The following is a 23132-nucleotide window of genomic DNA, read 5'->3' on the forward strand; positions in this document are numbered from 1 at the left end:
ATTATGGTTGATTTATTATCCCTCTCAAACTCATTCACTGCCCTCTCCCCATAACATTTGACACACTTACTAATGGAGAACCTATCAATCTCTGCTTCAAATATATCCAATGACCTGGTGTCCACAGCCACATTTTATTCTACATTGTTATTCTTTTGCCTTTTGGCTCAATGCATTGTGTAATGATTTGATCTGAATGAAGAGTAAGCAAGACAAGCTTTTTACTGTATCTTGGTACATGTGACAATAATAAACCAAAGTTACCATGGTGCTGGGGCAGTGTGTCAGTATGGAAGGAGGATTTACCTGGGAATAGTATACAGCAAGTGGGAGAACAGCATTAATCTTAGACTGGCAACTTGCCAGCAATGGAGTGCTAAGGGATTGTTACTGGCACAAATGTATATTCATGACCTGAAGTACACAAGTACACTTGGAATCCATTTTATTAGGTACACCTGCCCATTAATACAAATATCAAATTAGCCAATTATGTGGCAGCAACTCAATCCATAAAACCATGCAGACATGGTTAAGAAGTTCAGTTGTTGTCTAGACCAAATATCAGAATGCGGAAGAAATGTGGGAGGGCGGAGAAGATGGCAAATGTGGGAGGGCGGAGAAGAGGGCGGAGAAATGTGAAAGGGCAGAGAAGAGGGCGGAGAAGAGGAACATTGTATCTTTTTTTAGTGCATGGACTTCTAAATGACAATAAACGAGGACTGAGTGTCCTCCTAATCTAATCTAATCTAAATGTGATCTAAATAACTTTGGCCATAGAATGATTGTTACTGGCCGTCGGGGTGATTTAAATATCTCAGAAGCTGCTGATTCTCTGGGATTTTCACGCACAATAGTCTGTGGAGTTGACAGAGAATGGTGTAGGCACATAAAAAATATCAGTGAGTGACAGTTCTGTGGGCAAAACACCTTGCTAATGAGAGAGGTCACAGAAGAATGGCCGGACTGCTTTAAGCTGGCAGAAAGGCGACAATAATTTACATAACCACATGTTACAACAGTGGTGCGCAGAAGAGCACCTTAGGATGCACAACGTGTTGAAACTTGAAGACGATGGACTGCAGCAGCAGAAGATAATGGCCATGCATTCAGTGGTTATCCGATGAGGTGCAGGAAGTGTTTAATAAATTGGACACTGAGTGCATACCTTGACCAGATTTGTAACTGATTCAAATATAGGGGAGATGGCAAGACATGAGGAAGTTACAAACAATTTGCCAAGAGAAATCTAGAGATAGCACAATAGTGTGGAAGTTAGCACAATACTTTACAGTACCAGTGACTTGGGTTGAATTCTTGACACTGTATGTTCTCCCCGTGATCACGGGGGTTTCCTCCGAGTGCTCCAGTTTCCTTCCACAGTCCAAAGACATAACACTTGGTAGGTTAATTCATCATTGTAAATTCTCCCATGATTAGGCTAGGATTAAGTCAGGGGTTGCTGGACAGTGCAGCTCAAAGGGCCAGAAGGGCCTTCTCTGTGCTGTACCTCAATAAATAAATAAATAACTTTGTAGCTTTATAAGTTGCAAATTAGAAAATCTTAAGAGAAAATATGAAATTCACTTTATAAGAAAACATATTTTTAAAAAAGTTTTCATTTGGAAGGACAGTCAGTAGTGAGAGTAAAAAGGGCATTTGGGTATCCTTATGCATTGAAATATAAAAAACTAGCATGAGGAAGTATCAGAGGATCTAGAAAGCTGATGGAATATTAGCTCATAAAATTAAGCAAGTTTTACTACATTTGTACAAGGGCTGAGTGAGACCACACCTCAGAATCAAAATCAGGTTTATTATCATTGACATCTGTCTTGAAATTTGTTCTCCGTGGCAGCACTATAGTGCAAGACATAAAAATTCTGTCAATTACAAAAATAATAACTGGTTCATAAGAGGAATTTTGAGTTAGTGTTCATGAGTTCATGGACTGTGCAGAAATTGGATGGTGAATGGGAAGAAGCTATTCTTAACACATTGAGTGTGGGTCTTCTGTTCCTGTACCTCTTCCAGACAGTAATAATGAGAAAAGGGCATGTCCTCATAGTGATAGTCCTTAATGATGGATACTGCCTTCTTGGTGCACTGCCTGCTGAGCACATGGTGTGAAGATCTGTGCCCTTGATGGAGCTGATTAAATCTAAATCACTCAGCAGCCTCTTTCATTTGGAGTGTTGTGTGGATTGGTGGCCTCCTTAATTAAATAAATATCTGAAACAAGAACATTAAAGTAAAAGCTAGGAGAATCATCTAATTGGGAGAGAAACATTAAAGAAAGATTATGAAGTTTTGTTGAGGTACAGAGAAAAGGAACACAACTGTTGACATTGGGAAGAGATTTAACAAGTACAGGCCTATGATATTCGACAACTTCTACTTGTGATGAAGTGTAAGGGAAGGAAATGTGAAGAATTCTATATCTTGAAAAGCTGAGACTCCAGGCTGGAACGTTATGTAAGCTTCAATCCATTGCAGAGGAATTGGAGCTGGTCAATTTATTTGTTGTTATAACACAATGCACAAGAAAGAAAAAGCTAAGTAGAATATTTCATTTCTCAGTAAATATGCGGTACATAACTTTTTTTTTAGGTAAACGCTTTGTAGATGAATGTCCCAAAAAGGGGCTTGTGGAAACTTGCAAGTACGAGGGTTAAATATGTTAAATTGGATTCCAAATGCACTGGAAGCTTGGAAGGCTCAGTAAAAAAGTCTTTATTGGAATTCTGTTTATATTCAGTATAGAATTTAATAAGAATTAGCACAAAAGCAGCCTTTGGATGGAGGTTGTGGAAAATTCCCTGAAGTCTCCATTCACTAGTACAATAGGATAAGCTCTTGCTTGGTAATAGATGGATAGAGCCTCCTGTGAACTATGATAAAAGTGAAGTGTGAGTAGTGGGAATCCATTTGTATCCAAGAGACACAGGTAAGGCTTATGAATAAGTCGAGATAAAACAACCAAAATCCTCAGTGCAAAAAAGAGAATTCCTTGCAGGAAGCAGCATTAAGTTTAAAGGAAGATTAGAACTATTCTGCTAAATATGGTGTTCTAAAGCAGAGCTATAATAGGGAAGGCATCTAAACATATGGACTGTGATTTTATTTCAGCAAACCATATGTTACAGGGTAATCTAATAACGCTTGCATTATTTAGAATGGATGCAAAGCCTTAGGGGAATGAAGTAACTTGGAAAGTTAAGTTTTTTTTTAATTTATTGTATCGGATTACTGGGTAAAAGTAGTATTAAAGGGTGGTCTAAAGAAAGGGAAATAAGGTGATAGGTAAAACATACCGCTAAGCTTTGTTGAACCTCCATTTATTCTGATCATCTCATTTTCACCACAATGGAAGAAGTTGTAACGATCATTGTGATCAAGGACAAGGTATTAGAAAAGCTAATGAGAGTGAAGGTAGATAAATCACTAGGTCCTAATGCAATGCACAAGATTCAGATTCATATTCATTTATCACATGTATAGCGAACATAGAGAGAAATGTGTCATTTGTGTTAACAACCAGCATATCCAAGGATGCCATCGTAGCATGCCCACAATGTTCCACAGAATGACACAACAGCAGCAGCAACAAAAAAAAACAAGTCAACAACAGCAAAACAAACCCCCTTTCCACAAGTTTATTTAATTATCTTTCGATCATACATGAATACAAACAAATGAAACAGTGTTCCTGTGGGGCCAAGGTGCAAAGCACAGTACCAGCAGCACACAGTGCACAGTACATAGCATATATAGTTATGACAGCAAGAAAACTTACAGTCACAAAAAATATATATATAGCTCAAGTCCCTGAGTGGCATGGCCTATGGATTGATGGTGCAAGGGATGTTGTCCTGGTCCAGCTTGTTCTTCCACTGAGCAAACACTGGAGGGGACACCCAACCTTTCACAAAGCCATACATGCCTCCAACTCCAGGACAGGCCACCTCTAGGCTTCCAGTCCTTATCCCTGGATTCTCAGGCTCACAGACATTGGGTCAATGAGATTTCACCCGAGGGTGACTATCGTGAGTTTAATCTTCGGGCCTCAATGTCCATTCTCACATAAACCTCCCAACCTAGTGATCTGGGCCCCTTTGATTTCTTCAGGCCCTTGTAACTCCTCGGGCCTCTACTCCAGTCTTCAACCTTCTAGCTTTTCCCTTTCAGTCTTTACCCTTCAGGCTTCGCAAGTTTGTTCATCAGGCCACTACTTCTGGACTGACATTGACTTCCAGCCTCAATCAGAAGGTTAGCGCATAGAAATAGGAAAGTATTGCTGAAATTGTACAGACTACAGGTTAGCTAGGTATACTGGGCTCAGTTTCAGTTCCTCAGTTTAAGGAAGAATATACAGGGAATGGTGACAGTCTAAAAGTGATTAAATAGGCTAATTCCTAGAATGAAAGTTGTCCAGCCGAAGAGAATAAAAATATTTGTTCTATAATCCTTGGAGCTCAGAAAGGTAAGGGATGTCCATCTTGAAACATGCAAGATCGTCGGGGTAGTTACAGGGTAGACATTGAAAAGATTTTAGTAAGACATCATTACAAGATTAAAAGTTCATCAAATAAACAAATGTTGTATGAAATTTGTTGCACAAACAGTACTGAATCTCTGAAGGTTTTTTTTTGTTCAAAGAGGTGGTACATGCATTCTTTGAAAGATCAGGAAGTTAAGTGTTATAACGAACTGGCACAGAAGAAGCAAGGCCAGCCAAAATCATTATGTTTGGCAGGGCAAGGTCTGTTCCTATTTCCTTATGTTCTTATTCTTACTTTACGTTCTACCGGTTGGCCAATCTACTCTCCATGCTTATATTTTACAGCCAGTATCTCACTGGATCTCTCCTGGGCCCAACATATTGAAGCAATTATGAAGAAGGCACACCAGCATCTAGAGTTCATTAGGAGGTTGAGGAGATTTGGAATGTCACCTAAGGGCAGCAAATTTCTACAGAGGTGAGCATTCTGACTAGTTGCAACTCTGCCTAGTATGGAGGCTCTAACTCACATAATTGAGAAAAGCTACCGAAGGTTGTAGACTCAGTGTACTATATTGCATTGTACCACAGTCAGCTGAACAACGAATTTCATGACATGTGTCAGGGATTATAAACCTGATTCTGATTCTGCAGCAAATGCCATTACTAAATTGTATTTAATACAATAGTCAATACTATGATCTTCATTTCAATTGCTTTATGAAATCTTCCATCTTTCTTCAGCCATAATCGAATGGTAGAGCAGACTCAATGAGTTGAATGGCCTTTTCCTGCTCCTATGTCTTATGATCTTTGTATCTTTCACACCATCTTTTTCAGGGAAAATGGTTAAAGAATTTCATTTAGAGTATTTGTGCACATATTAATCATTATTGTCTCCATCAACAAGGTGTCCTTAAATATACAGTTCTCATCCCTTTCAGATATACAAAAATACAATTACAAATGAGTTTGCAAATGACGAAGGACTGATAAGCTGAAACAAGAGTGAAGTCAGCCAATATTATACCGTTGGAAGGGAATGCTTATAGCATAATTACTTCAATTCATTGATGTTTCTGTTCTCAAATATTTTTAATTGAGAACTAAAACAAGTTACGAAATACCTTTAAACAAAAAAATTGGGCTTCTTTCCAACTGCTGGAATGTTTTTGCATTCCCTATTTTCTTCCTATCATGGACAAAAGCAGTAAGCATAACACCACTTGCAGTTTCTCCTTGAAGTAACATATCATCTTGCCATTGTTTCATTGTCATTCAGACTTACAGAACTGAGGGAATAGATTCACCACAGGATCACATTGGTCCAAGTCATCTCTCCACACTTTTCAAGGACGCCTAGGGATGGCAACTAAATGCTGGCTCTGATAATAATGCCAACCATTACTGAAGAAAGTAATTGTTAGAATTACTATTTATGTCAACAGTGGAGTGGCCTAATATAATTTATTAAAACGCTTCTACTGAACAATATTTTTGTTCAGAAATGCATTCCTTTTCATAATACTGAATAACTATAAAACATTGTTATTTTCACTCGACCTTCAAATTGAATGGAGTGAATTTTAGATGCAAATATACTGTGATTTTGCTCATACATATTGTTTTCAGAGTCACCAAGGCAGTTATCTCTTAAGGGGTTACATTTGCAGAGAGGAAAGCAAGCAGATGTAGATTAGAATTGAGATTTGGCACCCAACTAGAATACTGGAGACATTGAAAGATGGTTTAACATCTGGTGATCATTCACACTCATTGCTGCTGCAAGAAATCCATTCATTTGAATTCAGCAGGGGTCACTGAAAAGTTAGGCTTTTTTTTGTTGTTATTTGAGGAAAACTCCATTTGACTAAATCATGACAAGCTTGAGTCAGACTGGAGAAAGAGAAAAATATCTAATGGAGCTCATGGTGGGAAAAGATTATGAACTGGGGTAGATGATATGCTGACATAGGAAACTGTCCATTAGTGAAACAACTTGCCATGATGGAAGTCAGTCACACTCTTTGACCCCTATTTTTACCTGGTCAAAAGAAAAGTCATGTTTAATGACGGGAATTTCATCTAACAGAGACTCTGAAGGAATATCAGTATGAAGGGTAAATATATCCATTCAATAAAAGTAGGGATTGAATCATGCTATGGGAAAAGTAGATAGAGGGGAAATTTAAAAAAAGGATTAGCTTTACTTGTCATAGGTAAATCGAAACATTGAAACACTGCACCAGATAGTGAAATGTGCACTTTTCTTCAACGATCAAAACAGTCCAAGGATGGGGGCAGCTCACACATGTTACTATGCTTCCAGCGCCAACATTTCATGCCCTCACCTTCTGAATTCAAATTCATATTAAGTTTAATTGTCATTCAAACATACATGAATACCCATGTATACAGCCAAACAAAATAATTTCAAACGAGGTCGGAGGCGATATCAGATGCAGGGCACCTCTGGCAGGGTCTGTAAGACATTACTTCCTACAAAGTGAAACCCAATAGTATAAATGGCAGTGATGCTTCACTACCAGATGAACTCAACGCCTTCTATGCCCGATTTGGAAGGGAGAACACAACTACAGCTGTGAAGATCCCTGCTGCAGCTGATGACCTTGTGATCTCCATCTCAGAGGCTGATGTTAGACTGCCTTTAAGGAGAGTGAACCCTTGTAAGCCAGAAGGTCCCAATGGAGTACCTGGTGAGCTCTGAAAACCTGTGCAACCAACTAGTGGGAGTATTCAAGGACGTGCTTAACCTCTCACTGCTACGGGCAGAAGTTCCCACTTGCTTCAAAAAGGCAACAATTATACCAGTGCCTAAGAAGAATAATGTGGATTGCTTTAATGACTGTCGCCCAGTAGTACTCACATCGACAGTAATGAAATGCTTTGAGAGGTTGGTTATGAGTAAACTGAAAACCTGCTTCAGCAAGTACCTGGACGCATTGCAATTTGCCTATCGCCACAATTGGTCAATGGCAGACGCAATCTCAATGGCTCTCCACACGGCTTTAGACCACCTAGACAACACAAACACCTATGTCAGGATGCTGTTCATCGACTATAGCTCAGCATTTAATACCATCATTTTCACAATCCTGATTGAGAAGTTGCAGAACCTGGGCCTCCGCACGAACCTCTGCAATTGATTCCTCGACTTTCTAACCGGAAGACCACAGTCTGTGTGGATTAGTGATAGCATATCCTGCTTGCTGACAATCAACACTGGCACAGCTCATGGGTGTGTGCTTAGCCCACTGCTCTACTCTGTATATACACATGACTGTGTGGCGAGACATAGCTCAAATACCATCTATAAATTTGCTGACAATACAACCATTGTTGTTAGAATCTCAGGTGGTGACGAGAGGGCGTACAGGAGAGAGATATACCAACTAGTGGAATGGTGCTGCAGCAAAAGCCTGGCACTCAACATCAGTAAGGTGGAAGAGCTGATTGTGGACTTCAGGAAGGGTAAGACGAAGGAACACATACCAATCCTCATAGAGGGATCAGAAATGGAGGGAGTGAGCAGCTTCAAATTCCTGGGTGTCAAGATCTCTGAGGATCTAACCTGGTCCCAACATATTGATGTAGTTATAAAGAAGCCAAGACAGTGGCTATACTTTATTAGGAGTTTGAAGAGGTTTGCCATGTCAACAAGTACACTCAAAAGCTTCTACAGTTGTACCGTGAAAAGCATTCTTACAGGCTGCATGACTGTCTGGAATGGAGAGGCTACTGCACAGGACCAAAAGAAGCTGCAAAAGGTTGTAAATCTTGTCAGCTCCATCCTGGGCACTAGCCTACAAAGTACCCAGGACATCTTTAGGGAGCAGTGTCTCAGAAAGGCAGCTTCCATTATTAAGGACATCCAGCACCCAGGGCATGACCTTTTCTCACTGTCACCATCAGGTAGGAGGTACAGAGGCCTGAAGGCACACACTCAGCAATTCAGAAACAGCTCCTTCCCTTCTGCCATCCGATTCTTAAATGGACATTGAAGCTTTGGACACTACCTCACTTTTTTTTAATATACTGTATTTCTGTTTCTGCACTTTTTAAAATCTATTTAATAAGCATAATTATTTATTATTATTATTATTATTGTTTTATTTAATTTATTATTATTATTTTTCCTCTCTGCTAAATCATGTATTGCATTGTACTGCTGCTGCTATGTTAACAAATTTCACGTCACATGCTGGTGATAATAAACTTGATTCTGATTCTTATTCTGATTATTATTCCAGGACAAGGTGCAAAACACAGTGCCAAGTCACACACAGCGTAAGGCACAGATAGCGCATATCAGATAACAAGCTCAAAATGGTAGCAATAAAATGCACACACAAAAAAAATAGTCCAAGTCCCTGGGTCCATGAGTGCTGCAGCAGTCTGCAGTCGAATACAATACAGCTTGTCTTCTGCCAAGTGAACTCTGGGAGCGGCGCTGACTCCAGCATGGCTGTCGCAGCATGCCACCTCCAGCACTCCAGTGGAACGCACTGAGTCAGATGCCTCCAGCTCCGCTGGGCAGCTGTAAACAGGCAACACCGCAGCTTCAGGCCTAATCCTTGCTACAACCAAGACCACATAGCTGCCCTGCCATCCATCAGTATACCTGTGACTTGGACTTGCAGCATTCCACATTTACAATGTCCAAAAGGGTCATGTAATCACAAGAAAAGCAACTAAGATGATTACTCACTGTACACTGCCTTTGCGCACCAACTTCTCCAACACCTCTTTAATGCAGGCAGCAGCATGAACCATACCATCCAGCTCCTTCAGTTTCTCTGCCAACGAGCAACTCATTGATGGGGTAGACCTACGGTACTTCTAGACATAATGTTCAGCTGTATTGTATTCAACTGCAGACTGCTGCGACAATCAAGAACTCAGGAACTTGCGACTGTAAAAACTATGTTTAAAAATGACAGTAATGCCTTTGGCTGGCTCCGTAGAAACTGCTGTGTCCAAACATCTTACTGGATGTCCTAAACCTATAACTTTGGAATGTGGGAGGAAACCCACAGAGTTACAGGGAGAACTTCTTAATGACAGCAGTGGAATTGAACTGCAATCAGTGATCGCTGGCACCGTAAAGCATACACTAAATTCCATGAAAGCAAGACAATTAGCTCACTCACTGGGAAGATTAACACTATTAGACTCAAACTGTTACCTGGCTTTAGAGTCTACCTATTTGTTAACGGAGAAACAGCCACAGACAAGGACTCACCCACTCAATCTCAGAAGTTCCTTCGCAACTCATCAATCAGCTGCCTCAGAATCTGTATGAAGCGGGGGAGTGGTGAGGAGATAGCCAAAAATGCAAGGACACTAAAGAAAGAAAACAAGTATAAAAATGGAAGGAGGATACTTTCAAAACTAAAGAGGGATGATGCCTTTTGTCCCTTTGTGATTAAGTTATTTTTGGCCTTGAAAGAAGATGCACAAAATTATTTGAAAATGCTGTGATTGAAGATTTAATCCAACACATTTTGCTTTGGTCTGTCATCAATAATATGACTTCTTTATAATGTATCAGTATGCCAGATGGCAATCTGCAATTATTCCTTCATAGGGGAACACACCCTCACAGAGCCGTGACACTGAAGTAGTCCAATTGCATTAGTACTTATCCAAGGATGCCACTGTTACAAATGTTTAACTGGAATCTGTCACCTGATCCTTTATTTGTCACTCTCACTTAAGAAAGGTGAATTGAAAAGGCCTGATGGAGATCACACTGATATTTAAAAATATCAGATTGTGAAGAAACATAATTACAATTTTAGAAAAAAATTACGAGATAATAATTAGAAATAACTCATTAATATCAATATTATTTCTTATGTCTGCATGATCTTTAGGCATAGAAATTTGCTGGTCCAGGACACATCCATACCAACAGTGTCATTCATGGGCTAACCAAAATGAATGGTGTCAACAATCAACATAGATAATATATTTCATCTGTAAAGCTGTCAATTTTAATTTTTTTTGTGCTTCAAAGTATTGTTATCTTGGAGGAACATTGTGAGCTTAAATAGACAAATACCAACCTTTATCAGCAGATATATCCTAAGAAATTTGAATGTCAGGTGAGAAAGGTGGCGAGATAAAGAAAGGTCATTCTGCCATGAACAAAGTGGTTGCTAGGAAACATACAGTTAAATGTGCACAAGTGTATTCTGGAATTGGTTTGACTTGAGGACCTAAGTTAGTGGAAGAGTTGAATAGGTTTGGACTTTATTCCTTGGAGTGTAGGGAAATGAGGGGTGATTTGATAGAGATATACAAAATTATGAGGGGTATAGATAGGTGATATGTGAGCAGGCTAGTTTTACTAAAGTTGTTTGAGAATAGAACTAGAGTTCATAATTTAAAGGTGAAAGGTGAAGTACTTAGAGTCATAGAAAAGTGCAGCTCTGAAACAGGCCATTCAGCCCATCTAGTCCATGCCGAACCATTTAAATTGCCTACTCTCATCAACCTGCACTGGTCGATAAGAGAACCTGAGGAGAAACAACTTCGCTCAGAGTGGTGTCAGTGTGTAACAGGCTCCCAGCGGAAATCATGGGCTTAGATTCGAATCTACCATTTAAGTGAAGTTTGGATAGTTACGTGGATATAAGATGTACAGAGGACTATGCTTCAGAAGCGGGTCAATTGCCTTGCTTTGCACCCTTAACTCCTGGTGGAGTCATCGGGCACCATCATGACAAGCTTTGCATCAGTCTGTTCCATCTGTTGCAGTTGTGTGCCAGAGCCTGGGTCACCGCAAATGTTTTCCCTGTCCATTCTTTAATGTTGTCCATCCATCTTCTCCTCTGTCTACCCCTCCTTCTTTTCCCCTCCACAGTTCCTTGTGGAATGGTCTTTGCAAGGCCACTGGATCTTGTTATGTGGCTGTACCATCTCAGCTTTCTTTTCTTCACCGTTGTGAGAAGATCTTCATGGGGGCCAATGTGGTGCTGGATGGCCTTGCTGACCTGCTCATTTAAGATGTGGTCCAAGTATGAGATGCCCAAGATGTTGCGATAGCATCTCATTTCCAATGCCTGTATCTTCCTCTGTAGCTCGGCTGTGAGGGTCCATGTCTCGCATGCGTACAGGAAGATGGAGAATACCAATGCACGCAGGAGTCTGATCTTGTACTTCATGGTGATGTTGCTGTCCCTCCATATTGTCTTGAGTTTGGATAGTGCAGTCATTGTCTGTGCAGTTCTTGCCAGGACTTCTGTTCTTGATTCTTCATCACTGATGATTGCCCCCAGGTATTTGAACTGCTGCACTGTCTCAAGTTTCTGACCATGGACTGAGATGTCTGTTGTGATGGCACTGTTGGCATTTGCCATGAGCTTGGTTTTCTCCGCACTTATTTCCATTCCAAACTTTGTGGAGGCTCTGTCAATGTGGCTGACCAGGTTGGCCAGTTCGTCCTCTTTTCCTGCAAATCCATCAATGTCGTCAGCAAATCTTAGGTTTGTGATGTACCTCCCTCCAATGCTGACTGTGTCCACATGATCTTCAAGGGCAACACTCATGATTCGTTCCAGGAAGACGTTGAAGAGAGTGGGGGAGAGGAGGCAGCCCTGACAGACACCTACAGAAGTATGGAACCACTCCCCGATGGTGCCCTGAGCGAGTACTGTACTGGTTGCCTTGGCGTAAAGCTGATGGATTGTATGAATCAGCTACTGTCCCATATTGAATTTGTTCATGGTGGCCCATAAGGCATCATGCTAAACTCTGTCAAACGTCTTCTTGAAGTCTATGAAGACAAGGTAGAACTCGCTCTGGTGCTGAAGGTGTGTCTCACAGAGGGCGCGAAGGTTGAAAATGCGGGTTAATGGGACTAGGCAAAAAACAGTCTAGCACAGACCAGATGGGCTGAAGGGACTGTTTCTTTATAGACCTCATACTTATGGTCTATTTCTGACCATAAGTATGCGGGAAGTCTAATTCTAACACTTTCCATATGCACATCCCAGAATTTTATTTCCGATATCTGTTCCAGCATTTGGTTTCTCTGATTCAGCCAGAACCAACTGCCTCAGGGAAAATTAACGTTAATCATATTATAAATCTCGAAAGGTAAGAGTTTCAACTGAATCAAAGACTTCAGCTCTAAACTATTGGAGACACTTTGGGGCATCCTTGCCTAAGCGTAATAAAGATGCACGGTGGGCTGGTCATGGGAACATACCAGGAGTGATTGATATGTTCGTGGCCTAAGGTAGAAGGAGTCAATTTTAGAAAACCTAGCACATTTATTTTTCAACATAGTCACCTCCTGCATTTACACACTTAGTCCAGCAGTCTTGGAGCATACAGAACTTGGACCCCCAGAAAGTGTCCACAGATGGGCGATTGATAAGTTTGTGGCCTAGAGTAGAAGGAGATGAGTTGTACAGCTCTCTTTACATACGCATGCAGGTCAACTTTTTACGTGATTATGCAGAAAGTCTGAAGTTAATAACTCATCTCCTTCTACCTTAGGCCACAAACTTATCAATCACCCCTGATGAGTTACTAACTTCATTGTATGAATATTTAGACCAGACATTTGTTTATGTAAGACAATATCTTTGTGCACAATGCAACAGAGGAAAGCACCCTTTAGCCACATGGTCCGTAACAACCATGATGCCTATCTATGCCAATCCCATTTGCCTGCATTAGGCCTCTATGCTTTTCCTACCCAGCTGCCTGCCCAAATGTCTTTTAAAACATGTAATTTTATCAACCACAACCACCTCATCTGTCAGCTTGTTTCCAATAACACCACTCTCTCTACTAATATTTTACCCCGCAGATCTCTTTTAAATTTTTCCACTCTCACTTTAAAGGTTTTAGAACCCGAGGGAGCATTGTACCCTCTAGTTTTAGGCTTCTCTGCAATGGGAAACAAAAAAAGATTTTGATTCTGTATCATATCCATGTTGATGTTAACCTTATAAACCTTTATAAGGTCCTCTTCTCAGCCGTCCGCTCTTCAGTGATAATAAACCCTGTTTATTCAACATTTCCATCTACATACAGTCCTCTATCCAGGCTGTAAAATCTCTAGCCCTTACACCACCAGTCCATGTTCTAACATACATGACTTCCAACTATCAAAGACTCGTTATAACCCTTATCATTCCTTCCTCCAGTCCCAACTCTGGACTCAGAGCATTGTCTCATCGGCAAGCCTCGAGCATTGCTCAACAAACTCAATGAACTCCGATGACTCGATTGATACTTATATTGCTAAACTGTGGTGTAGTAAAAATATGGTGGAAACTTATAGTTCAATGCAATATATAGTATATTCCACTTTACTGTTTACCTGCACTGCGCATTTTAGTAGCTTTTTCTCTTTATTCCCCATTGTTCATTTACATAATTTTAACTCAATGCACTGTGTAGTAATTTGATCTGTGGATAGTATGCAAGACCAGATTTTCACTGTATATTGGCAGATATGAAAATAATAAACCAATATCTCCCCACTTGTTTCAAAAAGGCAACAATTATACCAGTGCCTAAGAAGAACAATATGGGCTGCATTAAAACTATTGCCCGGTAGCACTCACATTAACAGTGATGAGATGCTGTGAGAGTTTAGTTATGACTAGACTGAACTCCTGCCTCAGCAAGGTCCTGGACCCATTGCAATTTGCTCATCGTCACCATAGGTCAATGGCAGGCACAATCTCAATTGCTCTCCACATGGCTTTAGACCACCTGGACAACACAAACACCTATGTCAGGATGCTATTCATCGACTATAGCTCAGCATTTAATAACATCATTCCCACAACCCTGATTGAGAAGTTGCAGAACCTGGGCCTCTGTACCTCCTTCTGCAATTGGATCCTCGACTTCCTAATAGGAAGACCACAGTTTCTGCGGATTGATGATAACAGATGCTCCTTGCTGACGATCAACACTGGCACACATCAGGGGTGTGTGCTTAGCTCACTGATCTACTCTTTGTATGGCTAGGCATAGCTCAAATACCATCTATAAATTTGCTGATGATACAACCATTGTTGGTAGAATCTCAGGTGGTGATGAGAGGGTGTGCACGAGTGAGATATGCCAACTAGTGGAGTGGTGCCGCAGCAACAACCTGGCACTCAATGTTAGTGAGACGAAAGAGCTGATTGTGGACTTCAGGAAGGGTAAGGCAAAGGTGCTCATACCAATCCTCATAGAGGGATCAGAAGCGGAGAGAGTGAGCAGCTTCAAGTTCCTGGGTGGCAAGATCTCTGAGGATCTAACCTGGTCCCAAGAAATCGAGGCAGTTATAAAGAAGCCAAGACTGTCGCTATACTTTGTTAGGAGTTTGAAGAGATTTGGCATGTCAACAAATACACTCAAAAACTTCTATAGTTGTACCGTGGAGAGCATTCTGACAGGCTGCATCACTGTCTGGTATGGGGGCGGGGGGCGTGCTACTGCACGGGACCAAAAAAAGCTACAAAAAGTTATGAATCTAGTCGGCTCCATCTTGGGTACTAGCCTATAAAGTACCCAGGACATCTTTAGGGAGCGGTGTCTCAGAAAGGCAGCGTCCATTATTAAGAACCTCCAGCACCCAGGGCATGTCCTTTTCTCAGTGTTACCATCAGTTAGGAACATAGAACATAGAACAGTACAGCACAGTACAGGCCCTTTGGCACACAATGTTAAACCCTGCCTCACATATAACCCCCCACCTTAAATTCCTCCATATACCTGTCTAGTAGTCTCCTAAATTTCACTAGTGTATCTGCCTCCGCCACTGACTCAGGCAGTGCATTCTACGCATCAACCACTCTCTGAGTAAAAAACCTTCCTCTAATATCCCCCTTGAACTTCCCACCCCTTACCTTAAAGCCATGTCCTCTTGTATTGAGCAGTGGTGCCCTGGGGAAGAAGCGCTGGCTATCCAATCTATCTATTCCTCTTAATATCTTGTATACCTCTATCATGTCTCCTCTCATTCTCCCATACTCTCTAAACCAGGCAGCATCCTGGTAAATCTCCTCTGTACTCTTTCCAATGCTTCCACATCCTTCCTATAGTGAGGCAACCGAAAATGGACACAATACTCCAAGTGTGGCCTAACCAGAGTTTTATAGAGCTGCATCTTAAACTCTATCCCTCGACTTATGAAAGCTAACACCCCATAAACTTTCTTAACTACCCTATCCAACTGTGAGGCAACTTTCAGGGATCTGTGGATATGAAACCCTAGATCCCTCTGCTCCTCCACACTTCCAAGTATCCTGCCATTTACTTTGTACTCTGCCTTGGAGTTTGTCCTTCCAAAGTGTACCACCTCACACTTCTCCAGGTTGAATCTGTCTGCCACTTCTCAGCCCACTTCTGCATCCTATCAATGTCTCTCTGCAATCTTCGACAATCCTCTACACTATCTACAACACCACCAACCTTTGTGCCGTCTGCAAACTTGTCAACCCACCCTTCTACCCCCACATCCAGGTCGTTAATAAAAATCATGAAAAGTAGAGACCCCAGAACCGATCCTTGTGGGACACCACTAGTCACAACCCTCCAATCTGAATGTACTTCCTCCACCATGACCCTCTGTTTTCTGCAGGGAAGCCAATTCTGAATCCACATGGCCAAACTTCTCTGGATCCCATGCCTTCTGACTTTCTGAATATGCCAACCGTGTGGAACCGTGTCAAATGCCTTACTAAAATCCATGTAGATCAAATCCACTACACTACCCTCATCTATATGCCTGGTCACCTCCTCAAGGAACTCTATCAGGCTTGTTAGATACGATCTGCCCTTCACAAAGTCATGAGGACTGTTCCTGATCAGACCATGATTCTGTAAATGCCCATAGATCCTATCTCTAAGAATCTTTTCCAACAGCTTTCCCACCACAGATGTAAGGTTCACTGGTTTATAATTACCCGGACTATCCCTACTACCTTTTTTGAACAAGAGGACAACATTTTCCTCTCTCCAATCCTCCAGTACCATTCCTATGGACAATGAGAGATCCTAGCCAGAAGCTCAGCAATCTCTTCCCTCGCCTCATGGAGCCGCCTGGGGAATATTCCATCAGATCCTGGGGACCTATCCATCCTAATGTATTTTAACAACTCCAACACCTCCTCTCCCTTAATATCAACATGGTCCAGGACATCAACCTCATTCCTATTGTCCTCACTGTCATCAAGTTCCCTCTCACTGGTGAATACCAGAGAGAAGTATTCATTGAGGACCTCGCTCACTTCCACCGCCTCCAGGCACATCCTCCCACCTTTGTCTCTAATCAGTCCTATCTTCACTCCTGTCATCCTTTGTTCTTCACATAATAGAAGAATGCCTTGGGGTTTTTCTTTACCCGACTCACCAAGGCCTCCTCATGCCCCCTTCTTGCTCTCCTCAGCCTCTTCTTAAGCTCCTTTCTTGCTACCCTATATTCCTCAATAGACCCATCTGATCCTCACTTCTTAAACCTCATGTATGCTGCCTTCTTCCACCTGACTAGATTCTCCACCTCACTTGTCACCCATGGTTCCTTCACCTTACCATTCTTTATCTTCCTCACCGGGACAAATTTATCCCTAACGCCCTGCAAGAGATCCCTAAATATTGACCACATGTCCAAAGTACATTTCTCTGCAAACAGTTCAGCCCAATTCACACCCGCAAATTCTAACCTTATAGCCTCATAATTAGGAGGTACAGAAGCCTGAAGGCACACACACTCAGCGATTCAGGAACAGCTTCTTCCCCTCTGCCATCCAATTCCTAAATGGACATTGAAGCTTTGGACACTACCTCACTTTTTTTAATGTACAGTACTTCTGTTTTTGCACATTTGTTTAAATCAATTCAATATACGTAATTGATTTACTTGTTTATTTATTATTATGTTTTATTTTATTATTTTTTTTCTCTCTCTGGTAGATTATATTTTGCATTGAACTACTGCTGCTAAATTAACAAATTTTACGTCTCATGCCAGTGATAATAAACCTGATTGTGATTGTGATTCTGATTCTGATACTGGAACCCATATAGAGCTGCAGTAATGGGCAAGAGAAGAAAATAGCACTTCAGAAAAAGTAAACAAATGTTGTTGAAGGATACAGAGACACTTGAATTTTGTTTGATGTCTGAACAATAAAACACAGCCAACAAGAAGCTGAAACCCTCAGGTACTGGGGAAAGAAATATGCTGATGCAGATTTAAGTGACGGGTCTGTTGACTTTGATCTATAACTGCAATCATTCAATTATGCATAACTGTATATTAATCATAATCTGTGGTTTTATAGAGGAGCAGTGTTTTCCTTTCCAGAAACCATTATGGACATAAAAAATGTGAGAACTTTCTTGAGGTGGAAACACGCCACACATATTGTCGTAATATCCTCAGTGTTAGATCCAAAATAGAGTGCTTTTATAAAGAAGGTATATGATCTAGCTGCCAATTTGTTTATCTATCATTATATGAATAACAGAACCTTACTTATGAGTAGTCATATTTATACATTTACATTTGTGCAGGCATTGGAGCGGATCCAAAGGAGGTCAAAAGAATGAACATGGGAATGAAAAGAGTTAACATTTGATGGTTCTGGGCTTGTACTCACTGGCGTTCTCCACCTATCTTTGTATAATCTGCAAACTTTGCCACGAAGCCATCAATTCCATTATCCAAACAATGTGAAAAGTATCGTTCCTAATTCTGACCCCTAAGGAGCTCCATTAGTCACTGGCAGCCAACCAGAAAAGACCCCCTTTATTCACACTCGCTGCCTCCAGTCAGCCATTCCTCTATCCATGCCAGTATATTTCATCTAACACAATTGGATTTTATCTTGTTGAGCAGCCTCAAGTGCGGCACCTTATCAAATGCCTTCTGAAAATCCAAGTGAATGACACGCACTGCCTCTCCTTTGTCCATCCTACTTGTTACTTCCTCGAATAACTAACAGATTTGTCAGGCAAATTCCTTATTTCTCTTTACAGAAACCATTCAGACTTTGACTTATTTTATCATTAGTTTCCAAGTACTCTGAAACTTTGTCCTTGATACAGACTCCAACATTTTCCCAACCACTGAGATTAGGCTAACTGACATATAACTTCCTTTCTTTTAACTTCCTCCCTTCTTGAAGAGTGAAGTGTCATTTGCAATCTTCCAGTCCCTCCAGGACCATTGAGTCAAGTGATTCTTGAAAGATCGTGACCAATGTATGTGCTATCTCCTCAGAATCTCTCTCAGGACTCTGGGATGTAGTCCATCTGGTCCAGGTGACTTATCCACATCTAGACCTTTGAGTGTACCCAGCCTTTGTAATAGCCATGGAACTCACTCCTGCTCCCTGACACTTAGGGACCTCTGGCCAACTGCTAGTGTCTTCCACTGTGAAGACTGATGCAAAGTACAAACGTACTTATTAAGTTTATCTCTCATTACTTTGTCCCCCATTACTACCACACCAGTTTCATTTTCTCACTAATATCAACTGTCATCTCCCTTTTACTCTACATAATGGTTCTTTGCGGGAATGGGACCCACTCTCGGGGTCTCACAGCTGGCCATTATTCAACATACCAAGGACACGGCCTAGAAGGTTAGCTCTCCTTCAGAGTTTTGGGATTTCGTGGCTCTGGAGGCGGGCAGACTCGGGGTCGGTGCCATGCGGGCAATCAGTGTGTCATGGGAGATGGAAGATCTCTGGCTGTATGCCCAGAGATCCAAGTTCTTTGGGCACAGAGCTTGGAAAAAGCGACGCAATGGACTTCTGGCGTCGTAAATCAGCGAGTTGTTTTTTATGTTTCCCCTCTCGCTGTGAAACAGAAACACCTCTTTCACTTATTAGGGAAAGAGAGAGCCCGTGGTATGTCGAATTACCGGGTGAACGAGTAATCTTTGGGGTACTGCAAGTCTGGATCTTTATTGATGCTTTGCTGCATGCTTGAGCTTTCGGAGGGCACGCTGATGCTTTTTTTTGCCGGTGGGGGTGGGGGGATCGTTGCTTTGCTGCTGCTTACGCAAGGGAGGGGGAGAGCTGGGGGATGGGTCCTTTGGGGTTTTAACATTTAACTCATTCATTCTTCGGGGCACTCCCCTGTTTTCGTGGACGGTTGTGAGGAAAAATAATTTCAGGATGTATGTTGTATGCATTTCTCTGATGTTAAATGTATCTTTGAAACCTTTGAAACTATTGAAAGACTTTTAGTATCCTGCTTTACTTTGTTCTCATATTTCATCTTTACCCTTCTTATAGCTTTTTTTAGTTGCCTTTTGTTGGATTTTAAAAGTTTCCCAATCATCCAACTTCCCATTCTCTTTTTGCTACCTTATATGCTCTTTCCTTGGCTTTTATGCAGTCCTTAACTTCCTTTGTCAGCCATGGTTGCCTAGTCCTGCCATTTGAGAACTTCTTCTTATGTGGGACATACCTATCCTTTGCCTTGTGAACTATTCCCAGTAAATTTAGCCATCTCTGCTCTGCCATCATCTCTGCCAGTATCCTCCTCCAATCCATCTGGGCAAGCTCCTCTTTCATGCCTCTGTAATTCCCTTTAGTCCATAACAATACTGATACATGTGAGATGCTTCTCCAGCTCAAACTGTAGTACAAATTCAATCATGTTGTGATCATTGCCTCCTAAGGGTTCCTTTACATTATACTCTCTATTAAGATCTCTGTTATTACATAACACCCAATCTAAGATCGCCTTTCCCTGAGTAGGCTCTAGCACAACTGATCTAAAAAGCCTTCTTGTAGGCATTCAACAAACTCCCCCTCTTACAATCCAACACCAACCTAATTTTCCCAATCCTCTTGCATATTGAACTCTCCATTACAATTGTGTCATTAGCCTTATTATATGCCTTTTCCAGATCACATTGAAACCTATGGAATATTGCAAGGGAAGAAAGATTGGATATGGAGATGGTTTTTCCTGTAGTGGGAGAGTCTAGGACCAGAAGCACAGCCTTAGACTAGAAGGATGTCCCTTTAGAACAGAGCTAAGGCTGACTATCTTCAGCCAGAGGCTGATGAATCCATGGAATTAATTGCCATAGATGTCTGTGAAAGCCAAGTCTTTGGGTATATATAAAGAGAAGGTTGACAGATCCATGATTGGGGGTGGGGGGGGGGTGGCATCAAAGTTTATGGGGGGTAGACCAGAGAATAAGGTTGAGATGGATTATAAGTCAGCCGTGATGGAATGGTGGAGAAGACTTGATGGTCTGATTAGCCTAACTCTGCTCCTATGTCTAATAGCTTTAGAATTTTATAACATGTTGGTTTGATTTTATTTTTGCCAAATACATTTTCCATTTTCCTTAGAGGAAAAACTGCAGAAGGACATAAAGCAATGAAATTCATAAAGACCTCTGAGTGTGCAGCTCCAAGTTTATTCCAGACGGAGTTTACTTATTGCATTCAAATCAACAGAAGGATAGAATTGCCCATTCCACAATTAATTAAGATCATGCCTATTCATTCATTTTACTATCATATGCCTGCATTAAGTCCATATCCCTTTGCTCCATAAACAGATAAAACTCTATCAGTCTCAACTTGCATATGTATTCAGCAATTGTGCCTCCACTGTACTTTTGAACTGGGAATTCCAAAGATTCACCTTTTAGGTGATGAACCTCAGTCTTGAAAGGCTGTCATAATATTTTTGTTACCTAGATGTCACTGGCAGGCCCAACATTTATTGACCATTCTTTGTTGTAAAGGTATTGTTGAGCTGACTTCTTGAAATGCAGCAATACTTATAATTTCTGGGTTCACTTTTAATTTTGAATTGTCACTCATGAAGCAAACACAAAATATGCACATGATTTATCTGTCATTTTATTATTCACCAGTGCAATTTCTCTCCCATCTGCCAGTATTCTTTAAAATAAATATCTATTGTTTACTGTTTTCCAATTTATGATGGCACTGGTGAAGCCCAGCAACTACTTACTGGTGACAAATTAAACAAGGAATAAATCTAAATACTTAATTGATAACACTTTTGCTTGTAAAATTTATGGTAAACAATCACCTCAAACTATGGAGCAGCGAGCGAAGGCAAAGCTGAGTCAAAGGTTGAAGCGTGTGGGTGTGAGATGAGACTGAGGCATATTTGAGGCAAAGTCGGGCGAGTAGAGTGGAGCAAAGTCGGAGTGGAGGAGAGGCAGATTTGAGGCCTGTCCACCTAAATTGAGAGTGAAGTTTGATCAGTCTCAGTGCCAGACCGATTTGGAAATGTCGTGTACGGGCCGAAATGTGGCCGTGGGGTCCAGGCTCGTGTCCTAGTGTGAGGAATAACCTGATATTTGAATGATCTTCATGCCAGGCCAGATGGATTGAAAAGGCTGGCCGTTGGGACAAGAGGTGAAGGTCCAGCTAGTTCTGCTCACTGCTCTGTGACATTAACTCCGCTCTGCACAGAACTGAGGCTGAGGCTGTGGCTGCAATGTTTACTCCAGGCTCCATGTCTGAGGGCTCTGCGCTGAACTGAGGCTGTGGCTCTGGCCTGCTCCAGCCTTCGTGTCTGTGAACTCACTTTTGTTTTGAATTCTATTTGCTTACTTTTATTGTTTGCAAGATTTGTATTTTCACTCTGCACTTTGAGTGTTTGACAATCTTATTCTTTTTATGGGGTCTTTTGTGTTTATTTGTTTTGTGGCTGTCTGTAAGGAGACGCACCTTAATGTTGTATTATGTATACATACTTTGATAACATCACTCACCCCGAGTGATTCCATAACCTATGGACTCACTTTCAAGGACTGTACAGCTCATGTTCTCAGTATTTATTGCTTACTTATTTATTTATTATTGATTTTTTTTTCTCTTTTTGTATTTGGACAGTTTGTTGTGCTTTTACACATTAGTCATTTGTCAATCTTTGTTGTGTGTATTGTTCATTGATTCTCTTGCATTTCTTTGTATTTATTTTAAATGCTCGCAAGAAAATGAATCTCAGGGTTGTATATGGTGGCATATACATACTTTGATAATAAATTTACTTTGAACTTTGAACTTAACTTCTCTTGATGACCATGACTGGGCTATATTTTTTCTGTTAGGTGTTTTGACTTAATGATTACGTATTATTTGCAAGTGATGTGTTAATCCTTTTAATGCTAGTCTTTTTCGTCCATCGTGTTAAATGTCCTTTGTCATTTGACCATACCTCATGCCATTCTAGTTGGCATTATTAGGATTAAATCAGATTGATTTAAGTCACGTTTTATTTTGTTAAGATGATCTATCATATCACTGTTGCCTCAAAGTCCATACGTTGTCAATTAATCCTTTCACATCACAAAGTACCTGATCTAAAATATCATGTTCCATCACTTGCTATCCAAATATTGACTGAGAAAAGATCACCTCATATGAGTTCATACCCCAAACTATTGCTGCTATATTTTTCTGCCCACTTGACATGTAGATTGAAATCCATGAGACCTTAACACCATAATACGTGTTATTAGGCCATATTACGTGTTATTAGGCCATTCAGGCCATCAAGTCTGCTCCACCGTTCCATTGTGGTTGATTTATTATCCCTCTCAATTCCATTCTCCTCCACACCACATTCTCCAATC

This window comes from Mobula birostris, chromosome 3, assembly GCF_030028105.1.
Source record: "Mobula birostris isolate sMobBir1 chromosome 3, sMobBir1.hap1, whole genome shotgun sequence".
Taxonomy (NCBI): domain Eukaryota; kingdom Metazoa; phylum Chordata; class Chondrichthyes; order Myliobatiformes; family Myliobatidae; genus Mobula; species Mobula birostris.